The sequence below is a fragment of the Somniosus microcephalus genome, chromosome 18 (assembly GCF_052327205.1).
Source record: "Somniosus microcephalus isolate GS21.2 chromosome 18, FLI_Smic_1.0, whole genome shotgun sequence".
Lineage (NCBI taxonomy): Eukaryota > Metazoa > Chordata > Chondrichthyes > Squaliformes > Somniosidae > Somniosus > Somniosus microcephalus.
Genome location: NC_141004.1, coordinates 23,036,083 through 23,059,919, shown reverse-complemented (window position 1 = coordinate 23,059,919; position 23,837 = coordinate 23,036,083). Strand labels below are relative to the sequence as shown.

The window sequence follows — 23,837 nt, the reverse complement described above, 5'->3', positions numbered from 1 at the left end:
GCTCGCTCTCCTTCCCCACCTCCGTTACATTAAAGCTAATCTCTTTGCTGCTTCAACCCAACTTGACGGCATCGACCTGAACGGCCTTCCCCGGCCCGGTTTGCAAGATGCAATTGGCTGAAATGCACCGAAGAGCCTTGCAATAGTGAGTGATGATTGGCCAATCCATCTGTCAATGATCCTTCTCGGGGCGTTTTAGCTAAAAAAAAATAATTTAAAAAATCCCTTGGGCTAGTGAGACCTTCTAAAATGATACATTCTTAATGCTTTGCAATATTTCCCCAGCCTTTTGAATAGTTAAGGTTTAATGGAAGTTTTTTTTGTGTGTGTGTGCGCAAATCATTGAATGCATAAAGAGGTAAAGTTGTCTTGCTGCCCAATAAGGGGGAAATTAGTGAGGGAGGTTCAGTGGGCAGGTTAGGTTGCGCTGCTCAAGTTGGGAGCGAGAGAGTCGGAGCGGGAGCCCGGGACCGAGCGCTGCCTAGCCGAGCCCCTGCTGTCTGCTGCATCAGCTTGGAAGGAGAGGGAGAGAGAGAGAGAGGGGAAAAAAAGGCACTCGGTGGATATTTATACACAGGCTCCCATCCCGTCCGTCTCTTTTTAAAAATCTTTTTAAAAGAACGCAAAATCTTTGCGAAGAAGAAGAAGCCACAACAATTATCCAGAGGAAAAGCAGCACCACAAAAGCCCTGAAAATACTTTTCCCCCCATCACCTTCTTGGGACTATTTTTTTTTTCTCTCTCTCCCCCACACATACATACACAAATTTCTCGCAATTCCGGAATTCTTCAGCAACTACCCCCAAGCATTTTGGAGTTTTGCGGGGGAGCAAAATTAGAAGTCGTCTATTTTTTTGGAATTGCAAAGATGTGCAAGTGAAGAGGAAAAATATTATCTGTCTGAAAGGCCTGGAGTTGTCTGAGGGGGGGAAACAATCTGGAGGATTCTGGTAAGTGTTGGAAGTGTAGCAGAGTTGCTGCATTGATACGTGTAGCGCAGAAATGATCGTTTTACTGACCAGAAAAAAGGGGGGGGGGAATTGCAAGTTTTTTTCCCCAAAGGGGTCCTGTTGTAGTTGGTAACCCCCGATTGTAATGTAAGGATCTAATTTAGGATGTGAAAGCTGCGCCAGTTGGAAGCCTTTCCTGACCTTTAATTGGAATGATTCAGCTTTCACATTTATTCCTATTTTTTTTAAATCCCAGCATTTGGAGGAAGGCAAAGCTGGTTAACTGTGCAGTCGGACGGCGTGTTGAAAAGTCTGGTTATGTATTAGGGAAGGGGACAGAAGAGGGGGGAAATTGTTTTGAGTTGACTCTTAAGGTCATTTTTTTGTTTTAATGAGGAGGGCCCTTCGGGGATGACTGTCGCCATGGTTTTTTTTAGTATATTGCACTTCATGATCCTGCTGTTTATGATTCTAAAACCTGCATCACTGTTTACAGCGATTTGGGAATTTCTGAAGCTCAAGACAAAAATGTGTTGGTGTTTTGTTTGTGCCCTTGACATTTTTTTCAGGCCCCCCTGCTTTTGCACAATGTAACGGTTTGCATGCATTCTGTGCAAAAGCTTGGGCTATTTGTGTTTTTTAATAAACATATTTTAAAGGAAAGCTTTAGACGCCAGTCGTGCATCTGCACCCAGTCTATATTCCTCTGCAGCTATATTGAGCGTGGCGGGATTGTGTTTGGAATGGAAGATGGTCTGCATGTAATTCTAAGTTTCAGTCCAAGGATGCAATTTAGTTGACGCGAGCTTGATCCGGTGATGCTCAGCCCTATGTGGGAGTTTGCAGTCTCTTTTTTAATAAAAAAAAATGAAACACTTAATCGCCTGAATTTCGGAGCTTTTAAAATGAATTAATAGCTTTTTCCAACCACTGTGCAGGAAGAGGGCGGTAGAGGAAATAATTGGGATTAATAGACCAGCAGATGGCTTGTACGTTTTTCACCTTCTCCCTACTCCGATAGGAGCCACAGTCAAACAGATCTAACTTCAAATTGTCGATACGTTTTCTGAGTTTAAATAAATGGTGAAATATTCAAGAAGGGAGTAGAATGTCGAAAATCTCCATCCCAGTTATTAAGTCTTTTCTTAATTTCCCCAACATTACATATAAAGATTGCTTAAATAAATATCTGGTGTAAAATCCCTTTTTCCCCACTTTGTTCTATTCCTACGTTTATACATCTTGTTGCAGTTTTTCCACACTGGGTGAAACCATCCAGTTCAGGATAGGAAGGATTTTTCAAATGAACGTATTTCTAAATTTTCCCGACCTGATTTATTGTTTGCTCTCCAGCTGTACACCGATGAATCGCTGCAAATTCTCTGCAGCTGCCCAAATTTACCAGAACAAATGCTATAGGAACAGGAAAGCATTTGATGGTCCTGCTCATTGCCATAATGTGACTATTGTGGGGTCAGTAAGACCCCCGTGCATGGTGTGGGGCTGAAGTAAAGCAGCTCATGTAAATTGACATTTAATACATACAAATTATTTTTTTCCAGAAAAGCTATTTTTAATCCAATATAAATATTAAAATGTAAAAGCTGCATTGGAGATGTTACAAAATACGTTTTTGACACAAATGGTAACTGATCGACATTGGAAGATTTTGTATTGCCAATCCAGTAATGCAGAATAAAATATAAAATCTGTCTTGGAAATAACATGATTGATTGTGTAAAACGAACTCGGAGCAGAGGTTGAGTGTATGCAGGTTCCTCCCCAAATGCAGTATTCAAATCATGAATTTTAAAAATATAAATAATTAGAAATGGATGCTGCTCTTGACTATTTAGATGCTAGCCTGACAAATAGTGGTATTCTGACCTAGCAGTTTTAAAATGTATTTTTTTAAATCACCTTGTGACCAGTGTATTCTGAACTGTTGTATTTAAGTTCAACACAATAAAGATGAGGGTTCAGATGTCAAGACTTGCCAAGATTCCAGGTTTCAAATATCATGTTAGCAGTGAACCTTGTTAATACTGTATATCGGTGTACAGAGTTAAATTGTTACAGTTTTGATATCTAAACCTTTTAAGTATCTTCTAAGTCTGTCTGGAAATCCTACAAGTTTCTTTTTAGATCAAACTGGGTTCAATAATTGCACGCACTTTTTTTCCTGTTATTTCTACAATCCTGTTTCCTGAACTGAACTGAACTGCTAACTACTTTTAAACTCTGCCTGAGTGCTTTCGGCTCCTTAAATGGCTGAATTTTTAAATATGAAAAATTGATCTTATTGGAAATGGGGCACTGTAGATTTTAAAGTTAATCTTTAAGGGCTTTACTGTAACAGCCTCTGGCCATGGGGACTGCTGGGGAAGACGCTGCCAAAATTGAGCTTGTGTAGGAAATATAGTGGAATAAAATGGTTCAAACTTCACTCCTTTATGACAGCCCAGAAATAAAATCCCAGCAATTAGATCACTGATCAAACAACTAAATCGTTATCACTTTGATTTGTATATGCTTCTTGAAAGGGAAATAAAAATCACTGTTCAGTGATCACATCAAATCCCTATACTGCTTGATTGGAAAAAACTATGGAATACAGAAATCCCTATTTTAAAGTTATTTTTGTGCTGTTTTTAGGTGGTCTCCTCTTCCTCCTCCCTCTACCACATACCTCTGCGGCATTGCGCCACTGCCTTGACTAAGATGGACAGGCGACCTGCTCTTAGGCACCTATTAAATATAGTCCTTTCAGTGGCTACTGTGTGACGTGGCCTGGGACTGAATCATTTATATTTATATTAAAAAAAAAATTAAAAAAAATCTTTCACCCCCCCCCCCCCCCCCCAACCCGCTGGGAAATACCTCTGGGATGTCCCCTTCCTATTCTAGCTGAGATTTAAGAACTTGGCATGTGGACAGTCATGTCCGTGGTATTGGATTCTGTCATTTTATGATGCAATGCCTTCATACTGCAGTACTAGTCCGTCCCCTTATTGAAGAATATAACTAGGTGTGTAGGTTGCTTATAATGATCTTTGGTAGGTTATCTGAGCTACCTTATCTCTGCAATGAGTAGTCTTTTTTATCCCATTAGTGGGGCTGATGCACTCTGAGTAGATTTGGCCTAAAATAGAATGATTTGCAGCACTGTGTCATGGAACTAAGATGAGCTCTTTAGCTCTATGACTGGGCACAATGACCAAAATGTGTCCACTTTTTCTGCTGTAAAGAATTAAAATGTATGACTGATGCTTCCGGCCATGACATTTTTAAATCTGTACAGACAAATATTTCATTAAATTTTTTTTTTAAAAGATCTTCGATCTAGAATTGGAGACTAAAACCTTACCCTAGTTTTAAATCATTTCATGAAGTCTGTTCATTTCTTTTTGGTGATGTGCTGAGTCTTCCCGATAGATTTAATTCTTTGCTTCTGTTTTGGTTTTTTTTTTTAGGTGGCCGATGAAGGGCCAGGGGAGGAGAGTGGAGAGCACAGAGGTGCAGAATTAAAAAAAAAAAAATGGCTGTTGCAGCCACTGCTTAACAAAATTTGGTTTAATAATTTAGCCAATTTAACAAAAATACATAAGTGATTTGAAAGAACTTTTGTATTAAAGTTGTGAGTTGCATTGACTTGTATCATTGCAGAAGTACCAGTTTGTATTGGTATTTTGTACTTCAGTCTCTAGGAGCATAGAATAACCTGTTTAATGTACCACTCTTTTTCTGGTGATGGTGATGTCTGCGCATTCTGTCTTGGCACGAAGTTTCCTTCGTCACATCCTTAGCAATGCATATGCCATTCATAACATGCTCCTCAACTATGCGGTTTCTCCCACAAGGGAGAATCTTAGAATAGCTACAGCACGGAAGACTGCCATTTGGTCCGTCGAGCCCGTGCTGGCTCTCTGCAAGAGCACTTCAGTTAGTCCCACTCCACCGCCCTTTCCCCGTAGCCCTGCAAATGTTTTTCTTTCAGGTACTTATCCAGCTCTCTTTTGAAAGCTGTGATTGAGTCTGCCTCCACCACTCTTTCAGGCAGTTCAGATTCCAGATCCTAGTCACTCACTGAGTAAAGTTTTTTCTTCTGTCGCCTTTGGTTCTTTTGCCAATCACCTTAAATCTGTGTCCTCTGGTTCGAACCTTCTGCCAATGGGAACAGTTTCTCTCTCTCTGTCCAGATCGCTCATGATTTTGAACACCTCTATCAAATCTCCTCTCAATCTTCTCTGCTCCAAGGGCAACAAACCCAGCTTCTCCAGTCTATCCATGTAACTAGAGTCCCTCATCCCTGGAATCATTCTCGTTAATCTTTAATGCACCCTCTCTAAGGCCTTCACATCCTTCCTAAAGTGCAGTGTCCAGAATTGGGACAATATTCCAGTTGAGGCCCAACCAATGTTTTATACAGGTTCATCGTAATTTCCACACTTTTGTACTCCTATATACCTCTCTTCATGAAGCCCAGGATCCCGTAAGCTTTTTTAACTGTTTTGTCAACCTGCCACCTTCAACAGTGTGCACATATACCCCCCAGGTGTCTCTGTTCATGCATCCCCTTTAGGATTACACCCTTCAGTTTATATTTCCTCTCCTCTGTTCTTTCTACCAAAATGTATCATTTCACACTTTTCTGCATTAAATTTCATCTGCCATGTGTCCACCCATTCCACCAACCTGTCTATGATGGATTACACCAATTGTTTTTGGTGTCTTATCTCCTGTATTACAACTATGTAAACTCTTGTGATTTATATCTCTCTTTAGTATTTTCCTGTTTGATTTTTTTCATAGGGTCTTTGAGTGGCACTCGTGTTTGCGTGTGGGGGTCACAGTTCTTGTGTTGATACTTTTATTGTTCAAAGATACTTTGTATTGCATCTCCTTAGTTAATATCCGGTTGCTTAATATTCTGTTTGTTAGTATGAAGTCTTGGAACTAGGATGAGCTCTTTAATTCTGACTGGGCATAATGACCAAAATGTGTCTACTTTTATGGAAAATAACTATCTGGAAGTCTTGCAAAGATAGTAAAATCTAACCCATTGTCAAATTCAAATCTTCAGTAAGATTTGTACAGGGGATGGGGGTGAAAATTCTCACTGCCCCTCAGCTCTCTCCAAGACTGGCAATTCTCCAGCTGAAGGAATGGACAATTGACCCTCTGCCAATAACTGCATCTTCTGTTATTAGATGTGCAAGAGTGATCCAAGATAATTCTCTTCAGTCTCTTCCCTCTCAACCTTTACTCACTTAACAGAAAAAAACTTGGCAAGGATAGGAGTGGAAAAAGAAAGAGAACAAATTTGCATTTACGCAGCACCTTTAATTTCAGGATGTCCCAAAGCGCTTTTCAGCCAATGAAGTACTTTTGAAATGTACTGGTGTAATGTAGGAAGCACGGCAGCTAATTTGCTCCCAGCAAGGTCCTACAAATTACTGTACAATGAAATAAATAACCAAATCAATTGTTTTAGATGTTGATTGAGGGATAAATGGTGGCCCGAATACCTGGAGAATTTCCCTGCTGCTCTTCAAATAGTACCATGGAAACTTTTACGTCCACCTGAGGGGGCAGACGTGGCCTTGGTTTAACGTCTCATCCAAAAGATTGCACCTCCGACAGTGCAACACTCCTTCAGTACTGCACTGAAGTGCCAGTCTAGATTATGTGCTCAAGTCTCTGGAGTGAGACTTGAACCCACAACCACCTTTCTCGGAGAGGTGGGTGTGCTACCACTGAGCAAAGGGGAGAAGAGGAGCTACCTGACATCAGTCTGTCACATCAACACTGCTGTGAGTCGGAGGCTACCTGACCTGTACCCTGTTTCCAAGTGCTCCAGGGCTGCACAAAGGAGCCCTGTAAATCGCGAACTTTTTTTTCAAAATGACCGACCTGCAATACAGCTAGGGAAAAATAGCTGTCATTCGTATTGCTGATTCAATAATTATCTTCCTCTTTTAACAAGTGAAATGCAGTTGTCTGCATCAGTTCTTCATTTGGAGTCTCCTCTGTTCTGGTACAGCGTACATGCAACTAATTCTGCCTTTCATTTCTACCTTTAAATATTGGGGCAAAGGTCCAACATATTTGTAACAAGAAATGGACTGCATTATTGTGCTTTTAAAACCAGCACTGGCATCCCTCGCTAGAGAGCGAGAGTCTGTCTGTCTCGTGAGAGAAGCCTTTGCCATGTCAATACTGCTAACTCAACACTTACAGAATAGTAATGTGATTCCATAATTGGCAAATAATGGGAAAATTAAACCAACACCACTGCATCTGCTCCTCATTTTGACTGTTTTTCACTGTTCAACTGTAATGTCTACTAAGGGAGAACACTGTGTATATTTAACAACTAATATCTGCAGACTGGTTCATTTTCATTAAGCAAACAGAATTTGATTTAATTGTCAGTGATAAACCATTCCAGCCAGGAATGGTGCATTTCCCTGACTCCAGATTCAAAATGTCGCAGCTTGTAATCTTCTATTGATGCGGAATGCAAGAGGGCAAAAGAACTGTCTTGCCCTAGGCAAGGGTAGCTTTTGTGTACACTTGCTGGAAGAAAAATTAGCATCCTTCATTGGTACTTCACCTTGGAAGTGGGGGCTTTACCTCATACATAAAATTATCCAGTGCACACCTTCACTGCTACAAACATTGGAGGTATGTTGTTGTACTTGCAAAACATTCCATGTAAAGGCACTGCCATTTTAGTGAAATTGTTTTTATGAAGCATTTATAACTGTTAACTTTTTTATCTGCTTCATAGGCTGAGGTTGACTCTGCTGGGATTTTGGAATTGCATTTGTAGTGTGCATCTAGTGATATTGTTTTGATTCCACTGCAGTCTCTGATATGATGATGGCTGGCGTTGCAGTTGTCCAGATTTCATAAAATTACAGCAAATAACATCACCAAAGCTGTAGGCAGTGCATGTAATGTGGCAGGCAGAGCAGTTGAATCGGTGAAGGAATTTAGAAACTTAGTTACGATCTTTAACATTGCTTATCCAACTTTTATAAAATACTAGCGGATTTCCTATGGCATACTCACTGGGTGCAACAAAGGTTCACTAGATTGGCTAGCGCTCCCATCCCAGGAATCAATGAGGGGAGATTGTGTCGAATGGGCCTATATTCTCTGGCACTTAGAAGAATGAGGTGATCTTATTGAAATGTAGAACCTTCTTGGAGGGCTTGACCGGCTAGATGCTGAGAGGTTGTTTCCCCTGGCGGGGGAGTCCAGAACCAGGGGTCACAGTCTAAGGATAAGGGGTAAGCCATTTAGGACAGAGGTGAGGAGGAATTTCTTCACCCAGAGAGTGGTGAACCTGTGGAATTCTCTACCACAGAAGGCAGTTGAGGCCAATTCATTAAATATATTCAAGAAGGAGTTAGATATATTTCTTAAGGCTCAAGGGATATGGGGAGAAAGCAGGGACAGGGTACTGAATTTGGATGATCAGCCATGATCTCATTGAATGGCAGAGCAGGCTCGAGGGGCCGAATGGCCTACTCCTCCTATCTTCTATGTTTCTGTGTAAAAATCTCAGGATAAGGGTCAACCATTTTGGACTGAGATGAGGAGGAATTCACTCGGAAGGTTATGAATCTTTGGAATTCTCTACCCCAGAGGGCTATGGGTGTTCAGTTGTTGAGTATATTCAAGACTCCGATCGATAGATTTTTGGGCACGAAGGGAATCAAGGGATATGGGGATCAGGCAGGAAAGTGAAGTTGAGGTAGAAGATCAGCTGTGATCTTATTGAATGGCAGAGCAGGCTCGAGGGGCCGTATGGCCGACTCCTGCTCCTATTTCTTGTGCTCACCAAGTCAGATTTGCAAGGTGTTTTAAAGGGCAGGAGCATTCGGCCATGTAAGGCACAAAGTATAATTCTGCTGCAGAAGTGAAGCTCTGTCCCTTTTTAAGGCCACAAAATCTAATTAGAAAGTAAACACTGGGAGAATCCATTCAGAGTTTAATTGCTATTCTGGCTACACGATAGAATGCTAGTTTTGTTTTGGCTTTTTTTAAGTATGATTGGTAGAGATAATTAAGAGGTTTCAGACTCTACTATTTTCTGTTCCTGAAGCGTACATTTCAAATAACTGCCTTTCTTTTATACTTTGCTAAGTGCCTCAGAAATTAGTGTGACAGCTAGGAAATACCTGCTAGATGTGCTGTTTTTATATTGTATTCATTATAAATGGACATTTTTTTTCCCCCCAAAGTTAATCAGTGGTCTGGTGATACGCAATGCATTAAGAATGAGGTGTGCCCTTGAGTGGGTGCTTATGCCAGTGGTCCACGTGTGTTAAGTCTGAGCGGAGGCTAGCCGTTTCCCTTGGTGCAGGAAATGCTGAAGGAGAGTTGGCTCAACCATCCCTGCATCTTGTTCTACTGACTGGTTACAGGGGGGCATTGGCAGAGGCTTGAGAACAGGTTCCCTGGCAGACCTCCCAAGTAGGGGAATGTAAAACTATTCTTGATAGTGTGCTGACATGCTGTACATAAATACCCACTGCACTGACCACTTAATCTTCCTTCTGTTGTAGACAGGTTGGAATTGTAGGTGGGTAGGGTAGGTGAGGGACCCTCCTTCAGTGTGTGGCGACCTCTTCCTTTGTAAAGAATTCTTGTCTAATTAAGCAGAATTGCTTGGACTAATTGGGGGGGGGAAATGTCATTTACCTACTTTTATATTTATTTATGTTGCTGTCCACCTAATTTAAAAATTGCATTAAAAAAATAATTTGCACTTGTACTGCATCTATGTCCTTGGGAAGGCCCAAAGCAGTTCTTCATCAATGCGTTACTTTTCAAGTGCAGTCCCCGTTATGTAGGCAAACACAGCAGCCATTTTGCATTCAGCAAGGTCCCATTTGCAGACCAGGTCCTCAAACCTGGCACCAAGCTCATGGTCTACAGAGCAGCAGTGATACCTGCCCTGCTGTATGCCTCAGAGACATGGGCCATGTACAGCAGGCACCTCAAAGCACTGGTGAGGTACCACCGACGCTGCCTCCGCAAGATCCTGCAAATCCATTGGCAGGACAGGCGCACCAACTTCAGTGTTCTCGCTCAGGCCAACATTCCCAGCATCAAAGCTTTGACCACGCTCAATCAGCTCCGATGGACGGGTCACATTGTCCGCGTGCCCGATACGAGACTCCCAAAACAAGCGCTCTACTCGGAGCTCCAGCACGGCAAGAGAGCCCCAGGTGGACAGAAGAAACACTTCAAGGACACCCTCAAAGCCTCCTTGGAAAAAGTGCAACATCCCCACCGACACCTGGGAATCCCTGGCCCAAGACCGCACAAAGTGGAGGAGAGGCATCCGGGAAGGTGCCAAACACCTCTAGTCTCTTCGCTGGGAGCAAGCGGAAGCCAAGCGCAAGGAGCGCACGTCAACCCAAGCACCCCACCCACCCGCCCCTTCAACCACCGTCTGCCCCACCTGTGACAGAGACTGTAGGTCCCTCATTGGGCTCATCAGTCACCTGAGAACTCATTTTTGATGTGGAAGCAAGTCATCCTCGGTTCCGAGGGACTGCAGAAGATGATGATGATGATGATTTGCAGTAAAAGAGAGGAATAACCAGTTAATCTGTTTGTGGTGGCTGAGGGAAGAATGTTGGCCAGGATATGAACACCACCTCATTCCTTGCTCTTCAAATAAGGACACAGGATTTTGCTTACAGCCAAACTGGTCCTTGGTTTCATGTCTTGTCTAAAAGACGGCAGTTCTGATAACACCGCGTTCTCTTAAAATTGCATGGTGGTGGTGCCACCCCAGATTATGTGCTCAAGTCCTGGAGTGAGACTTGAATCGTCGGCTATCTGACTCCAATGTGAGAATTTTGTCAATTGAGCCAAGCTGACACTATAAAGGAACAAGTGTGTCCCCATCAGTAACTTTCTGAAAATGATATTGCTAATGAAAGGATTTGTGCTTGGATAGTAGAAAAGAAAGGATTAGTGAGGTACTGACCAGGAGTTATTGAGCCTGAGCTAACATCCGATCAAAAACCATCATTGCACAGTGATGCTTTAGTTTCAATGGTATGTTAATTCATCTCTCTGGACCACTCCAGCTCCGAAGATGCTGTTGGCAGTTAATGCTTAAACAGGAGTTATTGATGGTGACTGTCTTTTTAATTTTTTTAAAAATGTGCTTTACTCAACAGGACATGATGTAGGTGTTGCAAAATTAATTTCTTGCCAAAAAGTGCGACTGGGGGGAGTTGTGCTCCTTTGCGCACCGTATCCTGAAGGTGTTGCTGTTGAACACTTCTAAGTGAAGCCTTGTTTGGAGCATTCAGAACAGCAGTTGTCTGGGAGAAGGTCCCTCATTTTATAAAATTGTCATAACCCAGATGTCCTTAATGCACATTCCTGGTATGTTGCTTTGGGTTCAAGGCTGCAGAGTTATACCATATGAACTTGTATAGTAGCATGGTTATATTTGCTGTTCATGGTTCTCTCCTCTCCATCCCCATTGCTTTTCCCCCTCTTTGTCAAAACATGTCTCATATATTTTATTGGTGTAGAAAGTGGACAGTAACCTGATTACTAACTCTAGAACTGCTTCCTAGTAAATCGGAGGGCAACTCCAAACTTCCAAGTTTAGTCTCTGGTACTCCTGGTGAAATAGTGGCCCCAAGTAGGTGATTTGTGAATACACTTACTTGGTACTATTTCAGGGTGCAGAGTTTTGGGTACACCAATCTGCCTTGCTTCCTACAATAGCAAAACACTGCGGATGCTGGAAATCTGAAATAACAACAGAAAATGCTGGAAATGCTCAGCAGGCCAGGCAGCATCTGTGGAGAGAGAAACAGAGTTAACCTTTCAGGTCTGGGACCCTTCATCGCTTCCTAGGTTGATTAAACTCTGCCATTTTTTGATTATTGAATTCTAATTTTAATGGTGGAGCTGTGGAGAGTGTAGAGTGAGTAATAAAGCTGTAATTTAATTGGTGGTTCTGATGACAGCAGAGTTCAAGTGGCTTGTGGTCTGTTTGAACCTTGACATTTAATTGCAGCATTCTATTTGTACTTTTTTAAAATTATAATGTATAAAAAGGAAAACAATGCTAACTATTAAATAGTGCTGAAATAAGATTGAAGACTAAGGTTTCTGCTGTGATATCACTGCAGAATTATAATGGTCATGATTGACAGTATTGTGAAACATGAAATGTTCTGCAGTTGGGGATATATATATATTAAAATAAATAAATGAAGTATCAGTTGATTAAATTTTATAAGCCATTCAAACAGTCTTTCTTTTTTGCTTTCCCTCCCCAATAGAAAGATACCTTATTAACACAGTCGTCAGAATTTCAGTAGCCTGTCGCTCAACAAATAACTTCGGCAATCGCAATTGGGTGGGGTGGGAGAGAGCCAGATATTTCTTGCCAGATTTGACTTGCAGCCTGAAGGAACGTTCTCGCCAAGCAATTCAGCTCTGCTAACTTAACAGCATTAGACTTTGTGGCCCTGAGCACTACCCTGGCCGGTAAACCGAATGATACTTTGAGGATTACATTGTATTGACACCCCTGCCCCTATAAAACCGCATATTATCTGATCTGTGAGCAACACCACAGCAGATACCCTTGTATCAAGTGCATGCCCATTACAGACCTGATTTCACACTTTGTCAGCAGATGCAAACTTCATTTTTTTTGGACTGAGTCAGGAATTTCATCCTGGAGCCTAAAATTTACACGCACCAGTATAATTTTGCAGTGATGATCAATGGTTTTTTTTTTTTTTGGGGGGCCGTCTGGCCCATTCAAAATTCCGCGTGATTTTCTCTTTTTTCCCTTTTTTTAAAAGCCAGTGGTGGGAGCTCCAGAGCGTTGGGTGGGCGCGCAGCTTAAAGGGAGCATTGGTGATAATATCACCGTGGAAACCATAGTCTTCAATCTAATTTCAGCTCTATTTTTAACTTGGCAACATTGTTTTCCCCTTGGAAATAATAATATACATTTATAGAAAAGTTTTAAAAAGCACAAATTGCCTGGATTTGCACAAAATAATTGTGCAGTGATTTTAAAGGGTCGTGCCAGGTTAGCGGTTAAGCATCTCTAAACTAAATGTGAGCAATGCCATGGGAGATCCACGAGTATATTTTGAGGATGTTGTAACTTCAATGTACAGTACCTGCTCATTACATGTTGATGCTCCTCACACAGCCTGATTAGGAGTTAAGCTGCAGAGCTGAGTGGAAGGATCAGTTTTCTGATCTTGATTTCAGTGTCACTTTAGAAAAATGATAGAGATCCTGCTTGTGGTATTCTCCAGGCTGTAGCAGAGGTTTTTTGTGATCTAAATTTGGATTTGGCCATCGTATTGTTGATTGAAACTGGCGTTTATGCATTCTAAATGCCTGGCTTTATTCTGGAATCATTTTTCTTTTAATTTTAACAAAATTGAGGACCGCCGAGGCAGCCTACTCTCTTCTGGCTTCTGCTGATGCTGCTGCTGTTCTTTCACATTGAGAGATCAGGCTTAGGTGATTGCTTTTATTTTTAAACAGTATGCTTTCCTGCACTTCCCTTCTCTTTCCCCCCCCCCCCCCCCCCCCCCCCCCCCCCCCCCCCAAAACGGCCACTGCCAGGGTAGTGCCATGCTCTCCCATTAATGGTCCAGCTGACTTTGCAATCTCATTATGCGAATCTCTATTTTGTCCCTTCGTTGCACAGCATGTTGTGCGTATCCATGTTTGATGGAAGCAATTAAGCAACAATTTTGTAACTTTCCATTAAGCGTTCGCATGTAAAAGTGCCTCTATTGCTAAGGCAACTGAACAGTGAAGCAGCAAGGAAGTTGCACTGTTGCAGCATTTAAAATCCTAGCATCTGTTCTGTAAAATAACCTGCTGGGCAGGGAGTTGTAAGGCTGTAATTCAATCACTAGGGTTCTACTGACCTTTTTTTAAATGTTGTCAGAGCCCCTTGATTGAATTGTGGTCTCCTTGCCATCCATTATTCTGTTTTTGGGGGGAAAAAAATTGTACCAAATTCTGATGCACTATGAAGTTCATTTAAACACTGCACCCATCTTCTTTAGACCACTTTTCTCTCATGAGCTTGGAGAATAGATTTTTACTGTGATATTGAAACTGTCTAGTAGAATTGCACATGGGATTGAGTAGCAGTGGGGGATTGCTGACCCTTGTACACTGCAAGCATGACTGGAAGCACTTAACTCCTTTTTGCTTTAACTCCTTAATATGAGATGTTTGTTGTGCAGACAAGCAAACTGCAGCACTTTTTTATTCATTGATGGGATGTGGGCGTCGCTGGCTAGGCCTGCATTTAGTGCCCATCCCTAATTGCCCTTGAGAAGATGGTGGTGAGCCGCCGCCTTGAACCACTGCCGTCCATATGGTGTAGGTACACCCACAATGCTGTTAGGAAGGGAGTTCCAGGATTTTGGCCCAGCGACAGTGAAGGAACGGCGATACAGGTCCAAGTCAGGATGGTGTGTGGCTTGGAGGGGAACTTGTAGGTGGTGATGTTCCCATGCGTCTGCTGCCCTTGTCCTTCTAAGTGGTAGAGGTCGTGGGTTTGGAAGGTGCTGTTGAAGGAGCTTTGGCGAGTTGCTGCAGTGCATCTTGTAGATGGTACACACTGCAGCCACAGTGCGCCGGTGGTGGATGGAGTGCCAATCAAGCGGGCTGCTTTATCCTGAATAGTGTCGAGCTTCTTGAGTGTTGTTGGAGCTGCACTCATCCAGGCAAGTGGAGAGTATTCCATCACACTCCTGACTTATGCCTTGTAGATGGTAGAAAGGCTTTGGGGAGTCGGGAGGTGAGACACTCGCCGTAGAATTCCCAGCCTCTGGCCTGCTCTTATAGCCACAGTATTTATATGGCTGGTCCAGTTCAGTTTCTGATCAATGGTAACCCCCAGGATGTTGATAGTGGGGGATTCAGCGATGGTAATGCCATTGAATGTCAAGGGGAGATGGTTAGAGTCTCGCTTGTTGGAGATGGTCATTGCCTGGCACTTGTGTGGTGCGAATGTTACTTGCCACTTGTCAGCCCAAGTCTGAATGTTGTCCAGGTCTTGCTGCATATGGACACGGACTGCGTCAGTATCTGACGAGTCTCGAATGGTGCTGAAAAGTGTGCAATCATCAGCGAACATCCTCACTTCTGACCTTATGATGGAGGGAAGGTCATTGATGAAACAGCTGAAGATGGTTGGGCCTAGGACACTGCCCTGAGGAACTCCTGCAGTGATGTCATGTGATTGAGATGAATGACCTCCAACAACCACAGCCAACTTCCTTTGTGCTAGGTATGATTCCAACCAATGGAGAGTTTTCCAGCCTACAGCATATTACAGAATTTACTAAGTATCATGTTGTCTCCTCTGCTCTTTCCTTCACCCCCCCCTTGCCTTTATTTCACAAAAAAAAGTTATGTTCTATTATTGTAGAGCAAAATCAGGTGGTGGTGGTATTATGGTTTTCAAATGACTTGTATGGTATTTCTGTCGGGTGCTTGCTGGCTTGACTGTGGGAACTTGGAATTCACAATTGCATTTGATTAAAATACAGTGGGGTGGGAAAAATTCGGTTGCTTTGCGCCTCCCGTTAGCGCCCTAAGTGAAATCCAGTGAGCGGTTAGCAGCCGTGCAATCTTCAGTAGCGCCCCTTGCCTTGCCGCCGGATGCTATGTCCGACGGGGCCAGGGGGGCCTACCTGTGGCCGGGGCGATGCTATTAAAGGTGAGGTGCCGGGCGGCCATTTTTGTTGCTGGCCGCCTGCCAGCACCTGCCCCTTCTGCCGTCCCCGGCCTCCTGAACCGCCCCCCGCGGCATGCCTGCTGCGTTCCATGATCCCGGCACTTCTTGAGTGCCGGGCTCTCTTTTGTCAGCAATCCGATCCCCGGTGGCCCAGCTGGGCTCCTCCTTTTTAAGAAGGGGAGGAAGGCCTGCAATACCACAGCGCGACGTGTGCTGCGGCACGTAACGTCACAATATTCCCTCCCAGCGCCCTAAGAAGGAGGCGGGGCGCTTCCAGTAGCGCCCCACTTCCCTCTTGGGGCGCTACCACTCAATTTTGGCCGTGGGGGTGCTCATTTTTCAAAGTTGGCTAGCGCCCCAAAGGGGGGCACAACTCTTTTTTTTCCCCCAGTGTGTTTGAGTTTTTGCTTTAAGAAAGTCCTCGTGTAGCCTTAACTCTTTCTATTCTTCAGATTTTTAGCTGTAAGGATGAGTTTAAAAAAAAAGTGTGGATAGGCGGAAAGCTTTTATAGTGGGAACTGAATCCAAGGATGTGAAGGGTAGTCACAGGAGCAGTATCTATATGTGGAAATGGGTGACTAGTCGAGTACCTTCAATTGGCTTTAGGGCCATTGTTTTCAAAGTTTGTGATTTTTGGAAGAAGAGATCTTGAAACTCTCCAATGCAGCAAAGTTGGCAGCTGTTGTAAATAGCAGAACAAGTGTAGGAGATGCAGAGGGGTTTTGATAGGTTGGGGAATTTGGCCAAAAAATGAGGGCGGCTGCTTACTGTTGAGAAATCAATCACAAAGCTAGGGAAGGAGTCGGTCTGGGGGTTTAGTGGAAAATGTCTTTTTAATGATGGCACCTTGTTCACTGAGGTGGGGGGGAAAAGCATCAAATGTACAGCTTGAGGGAACAAGCCCAAGTCCCAGGGAGCAATGCATTGATTCACTCACCGGCTGAAGTACTGGACAGAGTTTTTTGGGTACTGTACACACAAGGACATACTGGAGTTGGTGCACCAGGTTGTACAATCTAATTGATCCAGTAAGCATTGGTGGTCTCTCACCTACTTCATCCTATGAAGATAAAAAGAACAGGCCAGTGGGTGTGCTCAGATGTTGGCGGTTTCATTGTTGCTTGTATACAACTCCCTCCCTACAGCCCTCGCTGAACTCCTTTTGCTGTTTTTTTTTAATTTATTTTTTTATTCCCCTCCACCCACATCTGTGCTTCTGAGAACATAAGAAATAGGAGCAGGAGTAGGCCCTTCGAGCCTGCTCTGCCATTTAATGAGACCATGGCTGATCTTCCGCCTCAATTCCATTCACTGGCCTTATCGCCATATCCCTTGATGCCCTTACTATTCAGAAATCTATCGACTTCTGGGGTAGAGAATTCCAAAGATTCACCACCACCCTCTGAAGAAATTTCTTCTCATCTCAGTCCTGAATGGCCTACCTTTTATCCTGAGGCTGTGGCCCCTGGTTCTAGACTCCCCAGCCAAGGGAAACATTCTCCCAGCATCCACCCTATCAAGCCCTGTAATCATTTTGTATGCTTCAATGAGATCCCCTCTCATTCTTCTGAATTCAAGAGAATACAGGCCTAGTTTACCCAATCTCTTCTCACACGACAGTCCAGCCATCCCAGGAATCAATCTCGTGAACCTTTGTTGCACTCCCTCTATGGCAAGTATATCCTTCCTTGGGTAAGGAGACCAAAATTGTACACAGTACTCCAGGTGTGGTCTCACCAAAGCCCTATATTATTAGAGTAAGACTTCTTTACTCCTGTACTCAAATCCTCTTGTAATGAAGGCCAGCATATCGCTTGCTGCACCTGCACAGTCACTTTCAGTGACTCATGTACAAAGACATCCAAGTCCCTTTTGAGCATCTGCATTCCCCAATCTTTCACCATTTAGGAAACACTCTGCCTTTGTTTTTTCTACCAAAGTGGATAACTTCACATTTATCCACATTATAATCCATCTGCCATGTTCTCGCCCACTCACTGAGCCTGTCGAGATCCCCTTGAAGCCTCTTCACATCCTCTTCACAACTGACACTGCCACCTAGATTTGTGTCTTCAGCAAATTTGGATAATTTAGTCCCCTCATCCAAATCATTGATATAGATTGTGAATAGCTGGGGCCCAAGCACCGATCCTTGCGGTACCCCACTAGTCACAGCCTGCCATCCTAAAAAAGACCCGTTTATCCCTACTCTTTGTTTTCTGTCTGTTAACCAATTCTCAATCCATGCTAGTATATTGCCCCCAATTCCATGTGTCCTAATTTTGCTCACCAACCTCTTTTATGTGGGTCCTTATCGAAGGCCTTCTGAAAATCCACATACACCACATCTACCGGTTCCCCTTTGTCTACTCCACTAGTTACATCCTCAAAGAAGTCCAATAGGTTTGTCAAACAGGACTTCCCTTTCATAAATCCATGTTGACTTCCCTTTCATAAATCCATGTTGACTCTGCCCAATCTTACTATTAGTTTCTAAGTGCCCAGTTAGCCCAGTTATTGCATCCTTTATAATCGATTCCAGCATTTTCCCAACTACTGATGAGGCTAATCCATGAGTGGTTACAAATGTCTTCAACCTGTGATCCTATTTTTTAAAAAAATACATTGTGTCCATCCTGCTGTGAAGTGTGAATGTGATCTGGGATTGCCAATGTAACTTTGGATGCTAAATGCAGTGGTGGTTTATCTGTGCCTTATTTGAGGACTAGTCCATTGTAATAACCCTCTGCAGAAATGTCAGTGCTTTGCATTAAGCCATTTGTCGTTGGTAGGTGGCATACAACATGAAGTTGTGAAAATGTGAACTAACAGCTTGACATTTGATCTACAGTGCAAACAAAAACAGAAATGAAGGGGGGAAAAAATCGGTGAAGAAACATAGAATTAACGTTCTGCACCTTTTCAAGATTGCAACTAAGCCCAGATGAGTCATTTATTACTGAACATGATTGTACCATTTTAATTACTGCAATCCGTTCCCCTGGTTTCTTGTGGCTACTGTTCACTGTTAATGTATTTAATCCTCTTGGGTTGCCATAATTACTTTCCCTGCTCAAAGTTGTAGGTAGACTATGGCTAAAGACCTGTAGTTCCTGTGTGAAGCCTGATCCCATGCCTCCTCTTTTAATAATTAAACTGATGGACTTGATACAGGAATGATCATTATTCCATGCCGTCAGGCAGAGGTGCTAGCTAAAGACCAAACCAGACACTATCCAGGACAAAGCAGTGCGCCCTTGCCACTGGACTCCATATCCGCAACTGGCGCACTGTGACTGCAGTATGTACGATCTGCAGGATGCACTGCAGCAACTCCTCTGGGGTTGCTTCAACTGCACCACCCCCTCCCTGGCGACCGCCAAGAACAGCACCAGCACCTCCCAAGTTCTCCTCCATTCTGATTTTGACATGCATTGCCATTCCTTAATCGTTGCTGGGTCAGGGTCCTGATAATTCCCTGCTTAACACCATTTGTGGGAGCACAATCCACTATAAGGACTGGACTGGTTAAAGGGGAAGGCCCACCGGCACCTTCTCTGAGCAACTAGGGACAGGCAATAACTGCAGCCTTGCCTGTGTCACCCACATCTCGGCAACAAAATAGTGTGGCCAGCTTCTTGACCTGAGTGACATTTGTGCATTTCTTGGTCAGTTTTGGAACGCACTAATGGATACCTGGGAGTATATTACCATCCAGTGCATGTGCCTGGGCAGAAACAGAAAATATAAAAGAACAACCATGCTCTAGGTTTATTTCACTTTGTTTTACACTAAGTAAATGACAATAATTTCCCATTCATTAATTTACACTATGTACTACAGTAGTACCAAAAAAAGTTAACTCTGCACTCTCTTGGATTCAATGGACTTCCTAAAACTGCAAGTATTGGACTTCATAGAAACTTACAGCACAGCAGGAGGCCGTTCGGCCCATCGTGCCTGTGCTGGCTCTTTGAAAGCGTAGTCGTGTTTAGTCCTTCACTCCTGCTTTTTGTCCATAATCCTATAAATTCCTCATGAAGTACCTGTCGACTCCCTTTTTTATTTAAAAAAAAAAAAAATTATGTAATCCGCTTCCACCACCTTTTCAGAGTGTTCCAGATCCTGACAATGGAGTGGAAAATAATTTCTCTTCATCTCCCATCTAGATCTTTTGCTAATGATTTTAAATCTATGACCCCTTGTTATTGCCCCATATGCCGGAGGGGAATAGTTTAACTCGATCTACTCTTATCAAAACCTCTCCATCTTGAAAACCTCCTATTCGGTCACCTCTTAACCTTCTCTGTTCCAAGGAGAACAGTTCTAACCTCTCCAACCGAAGTCCCTAGTAACATACTGGTGAACCTCCTTTTTCTAAGGCCTTTACATCTTTCCTGAAGTGTGATGTCCAGAATTGTCCACAAAACTCCAGCTGAGCAGTTGGTCACTGCTGCTCTGCATTTGTCTCTTGTTCCTTCTGAACTCCGCAAATATTTTTTTCCAGCGTGCTTATTCTCCTCCCTGCACCTCCGCTGTTGAAACTGAGATTCATCATGGTGTCCGACTGTAACTCCTTGTCTGAGGACCTCCGAACTATGAGACTGATTGATTATTTCTCGTGTGTCTCTCCGTCCTCCTACCACCTGCAGGATTTTCAAATCCAACCTTCGTGTTACCAAACTGGCAGTTCCTGATTTACCAATTAATTCCTCAAGCCTGGTGCTATTCTGCACTATGTACTTTGGCCCTTCACCTTGCATTCTCGATTCAAAAAAATTGCTTACTTAAAAAAAAATACTTCCATGCTTGTGTAAAAATACGCAAAAATCAATATTGTTTATGGTGTAGCTTCGGCAGGCATGGAGTTCCCACCTTGTGGATCCTAAATTGGGGGATCGTTCTTGTTGCTTATAGTTGAATTCGGAGATTTTGCAATGGTGAAAGGTAGCTTGTGCCTCCGGATTTGCAGTAGAGTTTAAAAAATGCACGAGGGTGAGCTCCAACCATGGGGACTTTACAGCAAGTTTAAAAAATCCAGCTTTTCATTTCCCCACTTGGCAAGAAAACATCTGGTGTGAAGTTGGGCTCGTGAGGTAAAAGATTGGACCGTGTTCTGCGCATTAAAACTGAAATGGAAGTTGTTGGCCTGGATATTTTTTTAAAATTCAGCTGTGAACTTGTCAAATTGAGGAATTGTAGCTTTCAATTGAAAATGAGGAAGTGTAACTGTTTATTACACAGCAGTTTGAGTGTGATCCTGACAGTTGGGAGTTGAGTCCTGGGGATGAAATATTTGCATGTAGGCCTAAGATTTGCATTGCTACCAAGTGTGCTTTTGGGGGGGGGGTGGGGGGGAATCTGTAGTTAATTTCCTGAGTGCAGCATGTTCTGAGGGAGAGGGTTAATCTATGTACATTCTGTTCTGAGATGTTAAAGAATATTCTTCCCTGGTGTTTTTTTTATATAACTTTTTGAGGGAAGGTGATGTAGAAGTGAAAGTACTCTCTGTATTTGTGAAAAAGGATCACTCTTGGGAATGACCCCTTACTGCTTTTTTTTGCAGGCTTTTTCTATAGACCAAGGTCAGGTGATCGACATAGGACAAAGACTGCAGTGACTTCTAGGAACAAAGTCTGATTTTTAGTTACCTTTGACTGAGGTAGCTCTTCTCTGGAGGCAGGCATGTTTTCCTTTCTGCTTATTTCAGGGCTTTCCACCCGAGTTGTTTCAGTACTTCATTTTTATTGCCGTGTAAAACATTTTGTTAACTGGTCAAACTTGGTCTGCTCCCTAAATCTCAGCATTTTGGTTAATTCAAAATAAGTTTATGTTCCTGACCAATTTACTAGTTATGATTGTAAGGAAGTTGCTTTGGGCATGTGCTAGAATCCTTGTCAGAAGGTTGCTTTTATTCAATGTATAATAGCTATTTTGAACTGTATCAAACAAAGATAGTAAGGGTTAGATTAAATTCCTCAAGACCCTCCAATTTGTTGTACTTTCCTGTCCTCTATTGCTAGAAATTTGGTTATTCAGGTATCCAAACCAGTTAAACCATTTTGAATAGAAGAGGCTATGAGCGGACAGTAATGGACCTTTGTTTTGTCCCTGGATTACTATCTATCATTTGAAATCTTGAAATTGAGATGGTGACTTATTGAGAACTGCATATAGACAGAGATCCTACATTACTTATACTGCAAAATGTGTATCATGGGTTGTGTCTTGTCTTACATAGGATATACGGCACAGAAACAGGCCATTCGGCCCAACCAGTTTATGCTCCACACGAGCCGCCTCCTGTCTTTCCTCATCTAAATCTATCAGCATAACCCTCTATTCCCTTCTCCCTCAGATGCTTGTTCAGCCTCCTTAAATGCATCCATACTATTCGCTTCAACCACTCCCTGTGGTAGCGCGTTCCACATTCTCACCACTCTTTGGGTAAAGAAGTTTCTTCTGAATTCCCTACTGGATTTCTTGGTGTCTATCTTATATTGATGGCCTCTAGTTATGCTCTTCCCCACAAGTGGAAACATTCTCTCTATTCACTCTATCAAAACATTTCATAATTTTAAAGATCTCTATAAGGTCACCCCTCAGCCTTTTTTCAAGAGAAAAGATACCAGCCTGTTCATGCTTTCCTGATATGTATACCCTCGCATTTCTGGTATCATTCTTGTAAATCTTCTCTGCACCCTCTCCAGTGCCTCTATCCTTTTTATAACATGGCGATCAGAACTGTACACAGTACTCCAAGTGTGGTCTAACCAAGGTTCAGTACAGGTTTAGCATAACTTCCTTACTTTTCACTTCTGTCCCTCTAGAAATAAACCTTAGTGCTTGGTTTGATTATTTTATGGCCTTGCCTAACCTGTGGCGCAACTTTTTTTTGGCGGGGGGGGAAATTCAGTTGCTTTGTGTCTCCCGTTAGTGCCCTAAAAGGGTGCTAATGGGGCGCAAAGCAACTAGTGCCCAGGCGTGGCGATGTTTGTGCCGCTCGCGAAATTGACCAGACATTTTGCGGCGGCGCTAAACACTACCACCACACTCTCCTGCGCCCGCAGATCGTGATGTCAGTCGAGCGTACAACGCCCTGGACTGGATATTGAGTGGCGCCCCCTGTCGCTAGCAATGACGGGTAGAGGGGAGCGTTTTGCAGTCAAGAAGGGACTAGGGGGAGCGCTATTTAAAGGCGACCGCTTCCTGCCTTTTTTTTTGTTGGTGACATTTTTGCACCACGCATTTTGAGAGAGAGAGAGAGACTTCTGGAGAGATTCAACGCTGTGAGTAGTTGTTTTGGGTACTGAGCAGCACTTTGCAGGTTCATTTTCATTTGACCTTCCTTGCATCGATTTAGAAGAGACTGGGGGGGCTGCACTCTGAGCTCTTTCCCTGGGTCTCTCCATTGTTCTTTCCAGCAGATTTGATGTACAGGTCTGTCCAGGCCGAGATTCAAGGCTGCAATGAGCAGGGCGTGGATGAAGAACAAGATCGACCCTCCCCTTTAAGAACTGGCCGGCGCCAGTGTGTCTGTGTTCCGTTGCTGACTGACATCACATGAGCTTCGCCAGCACTGAGGGAGCACCTCGCTCCTCGACGTTAATGTCTTACGAGAGGTGTGTAGCGCCTGATTTAGTGCTCCAATCACCTCCAGGGGCGATAGAAGCCAAGTTTGCAGTCGGAGGCGATAATTAGCGCCAGGCGCTAAACTTTGTGCCCGGCCGATAATTGCGCCCCAAACGGGGCGATACTGAATTTCTCCCCCTTAATGATTTGTGTATTTGTACTCCGCGATCCCTTTGTTCCTCTACTTGCCCCCACCAAGTGATAAATGACCTCCCTATTCTTCTTTGTTGTTATTCTGGCTCTTTTCCCTTAAATTAAATGATTGAAGGATAGAAATATTACTAAGAGAACTTTCCACTCTGGTACTCCCAAATGTAATGGGGAATCTCATTCCCTCCGCCTCCGCCCCTATCTTTTGCTCCTCTTCCCCCTCTATCCATGGTTCTATTGCTATGGAAATATCCTGAGTTAGACATGTTGTAAATTTGGGGTTTTGAGGCCATGGAAAAGATTCACAGGGCTTTTCT

General features: G+C 43.2%; 1 protein-coding gene across 6 annotated transcripts in view; it reads left to right on the top strand.

The window, feature by feature from the left end:
* Positions 1–240: 240 nt before the first annotated feature.
* LOC147105123 (plasma membrane calcium-transporting ATPase 1-like) overlaps positions 241–23,837 on the top strand; it is a 268,080-nt gene continuing 244,483 nt past the window's right edge. For 5 of the 6 annotated variants that reach the window (XM_086011218.1, XM_086011221.1, XM_086011219.1 and 2 more), the window contains exon 1: positions 241–950. The gene's annotated coding sequence lies outside the window, so the exon portion shown is untranslated. The remainder of the gene's footprint in view (positions 951–23,837) is intronic. The other variant, XM_086011220.1, reaches the window with a different exon arrangement.